Here is a 12,611-nt window from a genome sequence, read left to right on the forward strand (position 1 = left end):
AAACCCTGGAGAGGAGGGGACTTGGGCAGCTGTGAGAAGGTAGGGACCTTCACTCGCCACAACTGCTTCCTAGGGGCAAGACTTACCAAATAAGAGTTGCTGTGCTCATTAGGTCTGACACTCCTGTGTAGCTCCTGTTCTTACTAATAAAGCGCTAAGTCCACTTACTTCATGTGATCTACTGCTGGCTTATTCCTGTCAATAAGCTTGAGCTCTTCTTGGATAATTTCAGAATCAACTTGGTATTAGCAAGCTTTATTGGTGAGTGTTCAGAAAAAGCTCATCTGTTTTCTCATAACTCTTTCCAACATGATGGTGTATATGTGCTGATGGTGTTGTGTGCATATGACCTGAACTCACTGTACATAAACAGCCATGGCAGAGAAGCACAGCTTTCCACCTTAAACCTTTGTTCATCACTGTTTCTTATAAAGCTTCTGGTGAAACCCTACAGCTGCCCATCATCAGCATTAGAGCATTAAATGTTACTGCCGTTTTGAACATCTTGTGTTTGTGTGCCAGACCAGACCTGTAGGTTCAGCTCCATGCCTCACACCTGACCCATATCCATGTGCCCTGCAATCAGGGTTAGGTGTGGTGATAGCAATTTGGAAGTGACCTAGATTGTTGTCGGTAAAGCAGAGCTGTATTGAGATCTCTTGTTTAATGAGGAATTGTTCATTCTGTTACCGTTCTCCATCTCCAGCAGAAGCCAGAGCAAGCAATTTTTAGGACTGGCTACTAGAAGAAATGTTCTGTTGTTACTGTTTTAAAATCAATGAGAAAATAAAAATTTAATAGTAACAAAAAAGTCACAAAAGACTACAGATATGGATACAAAGGGGCAGTAAACTGACTGACACAGTTGCTTCCACATGGTTCAGTTTTATTTCTCATGCATTCCAAAAAGAACAAGGATACAGACTACCTGCGTCCCATTGAAATCTATGGAAAGACACTTTGATTTAAACAGTGTGACTGCCAAATTTAACCTTTTCTAGTATAGTCAACGCTAAAATTGTCTCCAACTCAGTGTACTATTGAGGATGGAGGGAGTTGTGTTTTTCATTGTTATACTTGAAAAATTAAAATAAACAGATTTTTTTAAAAGGAAGAAAATCCTCAAATCTCCTCAGGAATCTCCTCAGGCAGGAATTCCTCAAAGCTCCATGACTTTAACAAGTTCCTTGACTCCAGCTTTTCAGAGCCTAGCTCAGAGTAAGTCAGTAATCTTGTGTAATAATTCAGAAGTAAACCCCACTTAACTCTGTTAGAATTCTTTCAAACATGATGCTACACATCTCCCTCCTTTCCCCATAATTTACTAGAATCCTCTTTATCATTGTTCGCAGTTACAGTGATTTAGGGGTAGAATATAAGTACTTTAACTGCACAGATAACACTAGGAGTGAACTCCTAATGATCAAAAGCTGTTTGACAATGGCGTAGGCTGCCTTGGGACTTGGCGAGGTATTTTGAGCTGAGGCCAGGAAGCCGTGTGTCAGGGATGCTGTAACTGCATACAGCACTGAGCAAGGGGTTAGACCAGATGACCTCCAAGATCCCTTCCACCTGTATGATTCTACCTACTGGAACTGTGTGAACTCCAACAGGTAGAGTATGTGTCAATGCCAGAATTATGTGGGCAGGCTCAATTGCATGGCTTTTCCCCACCTGACTTTTGCCTGTTATGAGGACACACACCATGTGAATCTCGTGCTTATACAGTGGTACCTCTGGTTATGAAGTTAATTTGTTCGGGAGGTCCGTTCTTAACCTGAAACTGTTCTTAACCTGAGGTACCACTTTAGCTAATGGAGCCTCCCACTGCTGCTGCCACGTGATTTCTGTTCTTATTCTTGGGCAAAGTTCTTAACCTGAGGTACTACTTCCTGGTTAGCGGAGTCTGTAACCCAAAGTGTTTGTAACCCAAGGTACCACTGTACTTATAACTGCAGCAGCAGCATAGGATTGCACCACAGAGAAATAGCTCTCACACCACCTAAAGAGCCAATATATATTTCACACAAGCTGACTAAGAATATTCACACCCCAACAGAGGAAGGAAATCAGTGAGTTACGTTTCTCTTAATATCCCTTGAGACAGGAGCTTGAACACAGCACACAGTGCATAGCTAAACTGTCAAGTCCATGCCCACAAGATGTAGTGATGGCCATCAATCTGGATGGCTTTAAAAGAGGATTGGACAAATCCATGAAGAAAAAAACTGTAACTGAGTACTAGCCATGAGAGCTATTTTCTATCCTGCTGTCAGAGGCAGCATGACCCTGCATACCAACTGCTGAAAATCACTCAAGTCCTGTTTGCGAGCTTCCCATGGGCATTCGGTTGGCCACAGTGAGAACAGGATGCTGGACTAGACAGGCCTTTGGTCTGATCCAGCAGGACTCCTCTTATGCTCTAAATTTTGTCTCTGTAAGACTGGTGGGTCAAAATTTCACACATATAAACTATTTATAAAGCAACATCACCACTTTCATGTAATGCCACTACGGTTTGAGTGTGTGGGGGATCAAACACTAGGTACTTACAAATAATAAATTTTTTGTTTGACAGTGGAACAGGCTCCCACAAGAGGTGGTGGACCTCTTGCAGGTTTTTAAGCATAGGTGTTGTATATTATCTTGTTGAAATTATTGCATTGCAGGGGGTTGGACTACATGACCCTCATGATCCCTTCCAACTCTGCCATTCTATGATTCTATTATTTCCTCTGTATGGGAAGCAAAATTTAAATGTTTATTTTGAGCAATATGTTTTGTTTGAATATCCACAGAAAGGTTTAAAACATAACAAAAATGTAACCATGTAAATATATTTTAAATAATGCACATTTTAGGTAGGTTTGTCTTATGACAAAGTTTAAAGCTTGCTAATAGTCCAAGAGTTCATGCAGAGCTGCTACATTAAAAAAAATATTGCAATTTAAAATCATACAAGTAACTGTAGGGGCACTTCCGAGGTGGCCTCTAGTAAATAAGTCTGAAATTGTTTTTAGTTTGTAGCAATTGCCTTCCTGTGCATAATATTTAGCCCAATTATTTTACACAGGTCTAACCTCAAATCAGGCTTCATCAAATTGGGATTAGTGTGTACCCCACCTCTAATTTACATAAGAATGCTTACTTTGCATTGATGGGACAAATACAAATTTATAATCAATTTTAATTTTGGAATTATGTTGATTACTTGTCCTAAACAATTACAGTTGGGGAAATGGTAAGTCTGTGGTATTTTTAGGTTATGGGATACTTAAATTAAATTGTCAGGATCACAATTTAAGGTCCAATTTAAAAAACCAAAACAAAACTACCCATAAATTTCATTTCAGATCCATCAGGTTATATTATAAATACAGTACAGTACTCTGATACTTAAAGGGCAGGCAACCCAACCCCTTTTCAGCTTCTGTAATACTGCAGGGTGCAAAGTAAGTTTATATCTACAGTAAAATAAAATGCAATATTGCTGGATCTGGGGGGTTCTAAGTGAGGGGCTGAAAGCCGTGCAACCATGTAGACAGCTTTGCTTATTAGACAGAGCAGCCACATTCCTAGGCTGGGTATTTTTCTGGAGTGGAGGAGGCACATGGTGCCACCCAGTTCCCACCCTCCACTCCCTAGTGGAGAGACTGTGAGGGCCAGTCCAGAAGAAGAGAAGGACAGTAACCTTTATTCACACTCTCCCCTGCAAAGAGTGTGTTAACTTAACCTAGCCCATGATGTACATTGAACAGAATATTATTTTTTTAGCCCGTTTGAGGCTTTTAATTTTGTTAGTTCTTTTAGATTTGTTCCTGACCTTTAGAATTTTCCTTCTGGTTGGACAGTCAATGGAAAATCAGTTAACTAGTTGCTATATAAAGGACTAAGTGATTGGAAACTAATTGTGGAAAACAGTTGGCTTTCCCCCCTGGTTGCTGGGGCTGGATTTTCTGTCCAGAAACCATGAAATCATAGCTGTCAACTTACAGATTTTAAAATAAGGGACCAGCAGCCTTGAAAATAAGGGACCAGCAGCCAAAATAAGGGACCTGCAGCCTCACCTGTTCCAGGCACTCCAGTCTTCCTGTCCTCCTGCAGTCTGGTCAAACTCATGCTGGTAGCTTCAAGAACACTGTCCAACCAACTTTGTAACCAGAGGTTCAACTGAACAGAATCTGAATCACATGCACCACAAGGCCTATGCAGCCTCAACTTAAGATGGCTCCCCGGCCTGGCTTTGCACTGCAAAGTTTGCAGCAGCACGTGCAACAAAATGGCATCCAGCATCCAAAAACCCCCTCAGCTTGCATTAACTAGCCACACACAAGGCATGCAAGCTCCACCCCCCAGTCGTTCTTAGACTTCTTATTGAGTGAGCAACACAGCCAAGCAACACAGTTGGAGCCTCCCTCCTCCCCGGCCGGCAGGGAGGGAGGGAGAGGAGCTGCTTCCTTTGAAATTTAAGGGACATCATTTAAGGGACATTTAAGGGACATCCACCAATAAGGGACAGCAGCGGGACATGGCGCTGGAATAAGGGACTGTCCCTTCAAATAAGGGACACTTGACAGCTATGCATGAAATCCACGAAAAGGGCCTCCTTCTGAGCTGCACACATTGGGAACCTCAGAAATTAGCTCTGAGTTGTAGCCTGGGTAGCCGGCTAGCCAGGTAACTGTAAGTGTGCACAGCAGTGTTTCTGTTCTTCTAGGGCTGTTTTCATCCTTTGCCATAAAGTACTAAAAAAAGAGGGGGAAATAGTCACTATGAGAGTAAAGGATATATATGTTTTTTCATATTACTTTAAATTATCCCTTCAAATCACCCTTTGGCAATACACATCCAATCCTGCTATACTCATCATAATAACTGCAAAATAAGCAAACCCTTACTTCCTACTGCAGGCAAACAAACATGTTTCCTTATCACTGGCTTGGAAGAAAGCACAACTGAAAATGGTGAGCAAATGAAAGTCCAAAGGGTGGTGTCTAACTCTAGTCCATAATACAAAGTTGTAATATTTAACCCTTTAAGGGTCACATGCACAGGCTGTTTTTTAATGATAACTTTGCTCATTTAATTCAGTTTTTCCCAATCCATGGATAATGTGGTCAGAACTGCATTGTATCAAAGTGTGCATGTGTTTTTCATCTGTGTGGTGATATTTTGCTGGGAGTTATTCCAGCACAGTCCCTGTGTGAGGCACTTCTTAGTGGGCTGCTGGTGGGGCTGGCATGACGCACACATGAAAATTAGTCACATACATGTCAAGACATACCTAAGCGTGTGCCCACAGTGGAGCTCAGGTTTATGGAACTCAGAGAGGGTGGCTACTGATAAGGCAGGCATCTCACATCCCCCACACCCCCATCAATTTTTTGTCCACTGTTTTGTGCAAATCTGGTCTGTGGGAATACTTGTATCGCAAAAATAAAAAATTGGCCACAGGCACAACTAAACAAATACCTGTGTGCATGCTCACAATGGATCTCAAGTTTCTGATTTTTTTGGGGGTGGAAAGGTAGTAACTGAGGGGAGGGGACAACACACAACGTGAATACATCCCATCAAGCAGTGCCTGCTAGTGTGAACAGAAAACATTGATACAGAGTTCATCTAAAAGTGCTAATGTGTGGATGAATGTGCACAAAAACACAGAAAAATCAGATATGTGCACCCACTAGCTCATGAACATGCTGGTGTGTTCTTTGTTGTTGCTGTCATGCATCTCTCTCTTGGGATAAAGTCAAACCACTATGAAGTGATCTGCCCGGGGTGCAAGCCTGGGCAATGTGTATGGGGGTCCTGGGCTGCCCAAACAAGACCTCCGCTCTTGGCCTCGCTGATGTGGTCCAAAGGAAAGCAGAGCAATACTTGGGCACCAGCTTAACTGCAGGAGTTGCCAAAAGGAGGCATACAAGACACCATCCAACCATCTTAAGGACTCCACTCTGGATTTGTGTAGGGTTACTCCTGAGCCCTTTCCTCTCCCAAAGATGTCCTGCAAGGCAGTGGAGATTTTGGATTAGTGTTCTCATTCTCTTAGATGGGCTACTTTCCCGGGTTGGTGAGCCCTATGTACCCCTCACTTCCCTCTGCAGCATATGCAGAAACCACATTCTTGACTGTTGGACCACTTGGTCTTGTCTGCTCAATCCACTGGAGCCAGTCTTTGCATACTGTCCCTAACTCACCAAGGGTTTGAGACTTATCAGCCCCCCTCACCTAGTTTAGCCAGCCAGTCAAAGCCATTCCCAGGGTGTGGCTGCTGTCGTATGTTGACAGCTTCTAGGAGCCACAGGTGAGAGCTGAGTGCAGGGCGGGGACAAAGGTGGACAAACTATCCCAGAAGCATGACCCCCAGCAGAGGTACTAGCCTCTCCCCTAACACCCCATTCAAAGCCTTTATCTTCTATCTGCTCCTAGCAGCCATGGCAAATCAGCTTACTCTGATAAATAGCAGTTTCTGAGGTTGCCTGTCACTCATAAGTGATTCTGATTTGGGCGATGGCATCCTGTTGTCTTAAGCTGCATGGTGGGAGTAGAAAGAAACCATGTCCTCCTAACAGCTTGTTTTACAAGAACAAATTATGTTTAATCTGGATGAAGCAATATAAGAAAAACCTGTTTAAAGTGAGCAGTGAGTAGTGAGGAAAACTATTTCCCCCCATCCCCATGTATTTAAAATACTGGTCTCTTTGGGTCAGCGATTGTGATGAAGGTTGTCAGTCTGTTAAGAACCTGCTTAAATTCACAGAATTCTCATGTAATTTAAGAGGCAGCTTTTACAGGATCAATGTCTTATAGTCAAAGAGCCTGTCCCAATATATTTCCTTCCTGAGGAACTGAAGTCTTGGCTATTTAAACATTTTCCAAAATGTTGTGGCATCTCCAACTGCCAGTCTAATGAATGACTGGTGGGTCTTTGAAAGGGCACCAGTGAAGTGGTACTGGGCACTGTGTGGAGAAAAGTAATGTTAATCTATAATTGCTATACAATTAAAATATGTATATGTAATAATTACAAATTATATAATTGAATTGTAATTTCTTATGCGAATATTTTGAATCCGGTGTTGTGGAGACTGGAGCTTAAGTAAAAAAGAAATTTTTAATTTATTCTATTTAGTGGAAAAAAATCCTAAACTCTGATTCTGTTCCAATAATTCATAGCTTATGACTTCCAATTCTTTTTTTTTATTATTGATTTGGCATAACACAGCAAAAGAAACAAAATGACTGTCATGTCAGATTATACTCACAGTTCCGAGAATAAATGCAGCCAAACAAGGGAAGTACTTACAAGCATACCAGGAGAGAGAAATCCTAAACTCAAAAGATTTGCTGGCTAAGGATCATTTGCATAGAGGAAGCGTAACCCTGCTAAGGGGGCTGGGTGCTTCTACACCAGCAGAAGCCCCTGGAATGCCAGCAGAAGGTCCCACTGGCAGGAATGCTTCACCAGCCAAGTTATATGCTATCTTGGTTGTTTATTGTTTGCTTTTTTTGTTGTTAAATATTAATATGATTGTTTTAACAATCTGCCTTGAGTGCTGTATATGGCTGGATATAATTATTGTTAAATATATATATGTGAAATAGGCTATAGGTTATTAGGAAATGTTTAGTGAGCGCATTGCGTTTGCTGAAAGGCAGAGGGGTTGTGTCATGCACTAAGTTTTTCCTACACAAAATAAATCTCCATGGAAAGTGATTTGCAATAGGATTTAGAAAGAAGCTAGTTCACTTGGCTGTTGCTTCATCCAAGATGATTTCCTTAGGCTGTTGTCCACACTGGTGCGGGAAAATCAAACCATGTTAATTAATCAGGCTGTTCAGTTTTCTTTGAAGACCAAGCAGGGCTCTATTTTGCTGGATGTTGTAGCTATTGGGAAGTCTTTGCCTTTTGCCTTGTCTCATCTTCACATCTCAAGGTACACAGTGGTTTGCATGTCCCCCAACCACCAGGAAAATGTCATGTTTGAACAGCGGCCTTGGGATTGTGGCAGGGCAGGGACACCCACGACTTGCAGACCTGCTGCCCCCTCGGCATTCCCCGTAAAAGCTGCCTCTTGGTGATAAGGAGGTGCCCTCGCTCACCTCGCAGATCTTCACTCCCCTTTTCTTCCTGGCAGGTGGGGTTGGGGTGCCATTTTGGGGTTCTCAGGCACCAAAATGTATTGGGCGGGCCCAGGATTGTGGTCTGTCACCAGTAAAACATCCTCTGCTCTTTTCAATGTGCTTTTGGGGTGCAGGGCGTTATTGTTCTGTTACTGCTCATGTTCTATATCACGTATTTTGTTTTAATCTTCTGTTTTTATGCTGTGAACCGCCCTGAAATCTATGGATGAAGGGTGGTTATACAAATGAAATAAATAATAGTAAAGCCGGTTTGGCTTAAATAAAAAGGGGGCAGCACAAACACCTGCACTTCACACATTACAAAAGTTCACTTCACACATTACAAAAGTTATCCAACCGGGGCTTTTTCTTAAATATATATATATATATAATTCCGGGGGGGACGACTGGCCACTCTGAGATCCAGAGGCCACATTTTGGTGGCTCAGCTTAACTGGCCGCGCTGACGGGACGCTGGGCTCCGGCCCGCGAAAGGCTCCGAGGGCCGGAGCCCCTCATTCGCAGCGCGGGCGGGGCCCGGGGAGGGAGAGCCCACCGAGGGAGAACAGGGGGGCGGACAAGTCGTCCCGGCCTGTCCCGGCACCCCCCCCCCGTTCGGGGCACGTCGGTCGCGCCCTCTTTGCGGATGGGGCGGGGCTGGTGCCTGGGCGCGCGCCTGCGCACTTGCCCCGCCTCGCCGCCGCTCCATCTCCGCTCCCTCCGCCCCCTCCCCTCCTGGCAAAACAGAACCGCCAACGTCATCGGCCGTCCCTTCGGCGGAGAGGGAAGCGGCCCGAGGGGGGAGGCGGGGGCTCCGCTGCTGCCACCATCGCCAACCGCCACCCTGAGGGAGCCGGAGGCCGCCGGTAAGACGCGGGCCGGGGCCGGGGCTGCTCCTCCTCCTCCTCCGCCGGGGGCGCTGCCCCTCAGGGCCGCCGCGTGTCGCCCCGGGGAGGCGACGCCGAGAGTTGACTTGGGAGTTGTTTGGGCTCTTTCGGGAGGGGTCCCCTTGCTTCCCTCAGAGGCTCGCCCGCCCCCGCCGGGAAAGCAGGGCTGCCGCTGCCGCGAAAACCTTTCTGGGACGGGAGGAGGAGGAGGAGGAGGGGCGGCAACAAGAACAAACTTCCGATTGGGGTGAATTTCGGGGCTCTCCTTCCCGCCCCCCAAAAGAAACCTCTCGGGGCTGCAGCCGCCGCCAAGTTCGCGTGGGTCCGAGGGACGCCAGGGAAAAGAGCCCCGCCGACTGGGGGGACTCCCCGCGCTGCCTCCATCCCGACTCGGGCGTGTGGACCTCGGGCGAAGGGCGGGCGAGAAATGCGAGAAATAGACGCAGCGAGGAGACCCGGCCTCCGGTCTCTTCTTGGCAGCAGCGCTGCTTTGGACCGGAGCCGGGGAGCCGGCGATGCCGCTGCGGTGCTTCTGCTTTGCAGCAGCCCTTGGATGCGCCCGCTTTCCGAAAGCGGCGAGACTTTGCGGCGGGGGGCGATGCTGTTGAGATAAAGTTGCTGGCTGCTCCGGATGAGCTCGGAGGGGCTGCTCTGCGCGGTGGAGGGAGGAGGAGGAGGAGGTTGTCGCTGTCGATCAGCATTTTCCTTTCCTTTTAGAAAGCTGCGGGTGTTTGGTATAGATGTTCTTGTTAGACGAGGATCGATGCTAGATGAATTTTCACCCTGGCAGAGGCGAAGCATAATGGCTTGCGGTTTCATGGAAAGCTCTCCTAACAAACATCTGGATAGATCTCACCGAATTAGCGCTGTGGAAAACTTCAGGTCCAAAGATGAATTGGGAGAGCAAATACGCAGGGCTTGTCAAGTTTTCTATTCGTTTCTCTCTGGCACTGAAACTGATGAAGACTGCAAAGTGTTTGTCACACTTCAGCTTTCGAAGGGGCTTTACTGGCCAGTGTTTCACAAACTGGCTGCTTTCAGGGGAAGCTAGAAGGGCTTGTGAATTACAGTACAACTAAATTGTGTAGAGAACCAGAAGAAAATCGTTGTTAGAATTTCGTTTTTGTTTATTCGCATCCAAAAGGAATTTTGTGCAGAGAATTTAATTTATTGACAAGCTGTGGAATTCTTTCGTGAAGTGAAGCTAAATTCTGGTTTTTTTAAAAGATGCATTTTCCGGCCCTCTTGACAAAGTTTCTTACTGTCACATACCTTATCAAAGGTATGAGAGCCTGAAAAAAGTATTTGATTTTGTGGGAACATTTTGTTTATTCTTAGTAGCTTCAGTAGGCTCCTGAAATTATTAAGCCTGGAATTCTATTAGGGAGAAGTTATGTTGAAATTGGAAGAGGCAAACATGATTAAAATATTGTACTGCAAGCCTGAGTATGTTATAATGAGGATGACCTATAGGTTCACTTTGTCCACTACCTATAGCTCTTATGGGAATACGCGGGAAATGCTTCAAGATAACATTTGGAAGTGTGACAAACAAGTCTTGTAACAAAGCTGACACATGTGGTGGCTCCTTGCTTCAACAACCTCTCACGGGCAATTAATTTTTATTGCTTTTCAAAAAAATTAACACATTAACATCAAATTAATTCATATTAAATACAAATTTAAAAGTTGACTTCCCACCCTGCATTCATGATGTTTTTCTCCCCTCCCTTACTCTCTGCTCAGTGTAACATGCATTTCCTAATTCCATTTCAGTACTTAAAATATTTTAACATTTATCATTAATTTGTTCCCCTTCTTCATTTCCCATTGATTGTACATATTTTAATTACTGCACAGACTCATATTTAACTATAACATATTTCCAAAATATCAAGTAGAGTTACTCTTCATTGTGAGCCCACAAAATCAACAACCTCTCCTGGGGTGCACTGAGTCCTCATATTGTTGACTTTTCATTGGCAGCAGAAGACACACCTCTTTTCTCAGGCTTTTGGAAAGGGTTGGCGTTTTAAACCACTCAGACATGTTTTATAATGTAGCATTAATAAAGTTATTTGGATTGGGCATGAATAAATAAGCTGAATCTAACTTGGCATACAAAATTAATTGCATGTGCAAATTATATAAAAATTAAAATCTGCAGCAAGCTTTGTAATTCATAATACTCAGGAATTGGTTTTATGGAATCATAGAGCTGGAAGGGACCCCAATGATCATCTAGTCCAACCCCCTGCAATGTAGGAATATGCAGCTGTCCTGTAGGGGGATCAAATGGTTATTAGTGAAGAATGTGATACTGTAAGTAATATAAGGTAAAGAATCACCCCTGGACAGTTAATTCCAGCCAAAGGCAACTGTGGGGTTGCAGCACTCATCTTGCTTTCAGGCCAAGGGAGCTGGCGTTTGTCCACAGACAGCTTTCTGGGTCATGTGGTCAGTAGGACTAAACCGCTTCTGGTGCAGTGGAACACTGTCGGAAACCAGAGTGCACAGAAATGCTGTTTAGCTTCCTGCTGCAAAAGTACCTGTTTATCTACTTGCACTAGTGTGCTTTCGAACTGCTAGGGCAGCAGTTCTAATATAGTGTGACATCAGTATGCACTGTGATAGTGCCATGTTATTGGTGTGTTGTTATCTTTCTCATCTTTAGCAGCAGTTTCTCTGATTAACCCCTTTTTAAAAAAATTAGAAGTTTTATTGATTTTCAGTGTATAAACACAATTACAAAGGGTCCCTCACATTCCAACTTACCATCCCTTCCCCCACTCCAGCCCGAAGAACCTTTTTGATGTAATAGTGATTCCTTCACTCTCTCTATTTTCCTCATGCTTCTTGGGTGCTGTTAAAAGATTTGCATGAATCCTCTTGTCTGAACGTTCCACTTCTTAACTAGTATCTAACTCTTTAGTGTGTTTCCTGATAGTTGCCCGTCCCCTTCTCAAAGTAGAACTCACAGGTGCAGATTAGTTTCAGTGGGTAGAATGAAAGAAGTACTAATTTGATTTTTTTTGGGGGGGGGGAGGAGGAGAATGTTCTTTGTCAGGAGACATGCTATGCACCTGATCTTTGTATTGGGGACAAGCATTTCCTAGTTGATGAGATTATTAGCATGGCAGAAGTTTAAAAAGCTTTATAAAAAAAGAGCCCTAAGAAGTATCCCATGTAAAATTTGACATTGACACAAAATTTGATTTTACCATTATAATTGTCTCTAAATGTTCACATTTACATGCATTTGAAAAGGTAAATTAAATAGATATGACTATCTTTCCAATGTTCATTTCCATTGTTTCTTCTTGTAGGAGTATGATATCATTTCTGCACCATATATTAAAATTCAGTACCCCAAAACATACCTGCCTAAACTGAGTACATATAGCATAATGCTCCAGGGATTTATATGATCTATGATGATTACTTAAACTTAATTTTTGTCGGCCTCAACAATACAAATTCTGTGTCAAGTAGAATCCAAGTTATATTTTGCAGAATAAATATGCAATCTGGCACACTCATTCAACACCAAGCTTTTCTGAGGAAGAAGCTGACAGGGGCTTGCTGGTTGAAGTGGGT

General features: G+C 43.9%; 1 protein-coding gene across 2 annotated transcripts in view; it reads left to right on the top strand.

The window, feature by feature from the left end:
* Window positions 1-8,649: 8,649 nt before the first annotated feature.
* RABGAP1L (RAB GTPase activating protein 1 like) overlaps window positions 8,650-12,611 on the top strand; it is a 146,452-nt gene continuing 142,490 nt past the window's right edge. For both annotated transcript variants that reach the window (XM_083621572.1, XM_083621573.1), the window contains exon 1: window positions 8,650-8,993. The gene's annotated coding sequence lies outside the window, so the exon portion shown is untranslated. The remainder of the gene's footprint in view (window positions 8,994-12,611) is intronic.

Source organism: Podarcis filfolensis (genome assembly GCF_964270895.1).
Source record: "Podarcis filfolensis genome assembly, chromosome: 6".
Classification (NCBI taxonomy): domain Eukaryota; kingdom Metazoa; phylum Chordata; class Lepidosauria; order Squamata; family Lacertidae; genus Podarcis; species Podarcis filfolensis.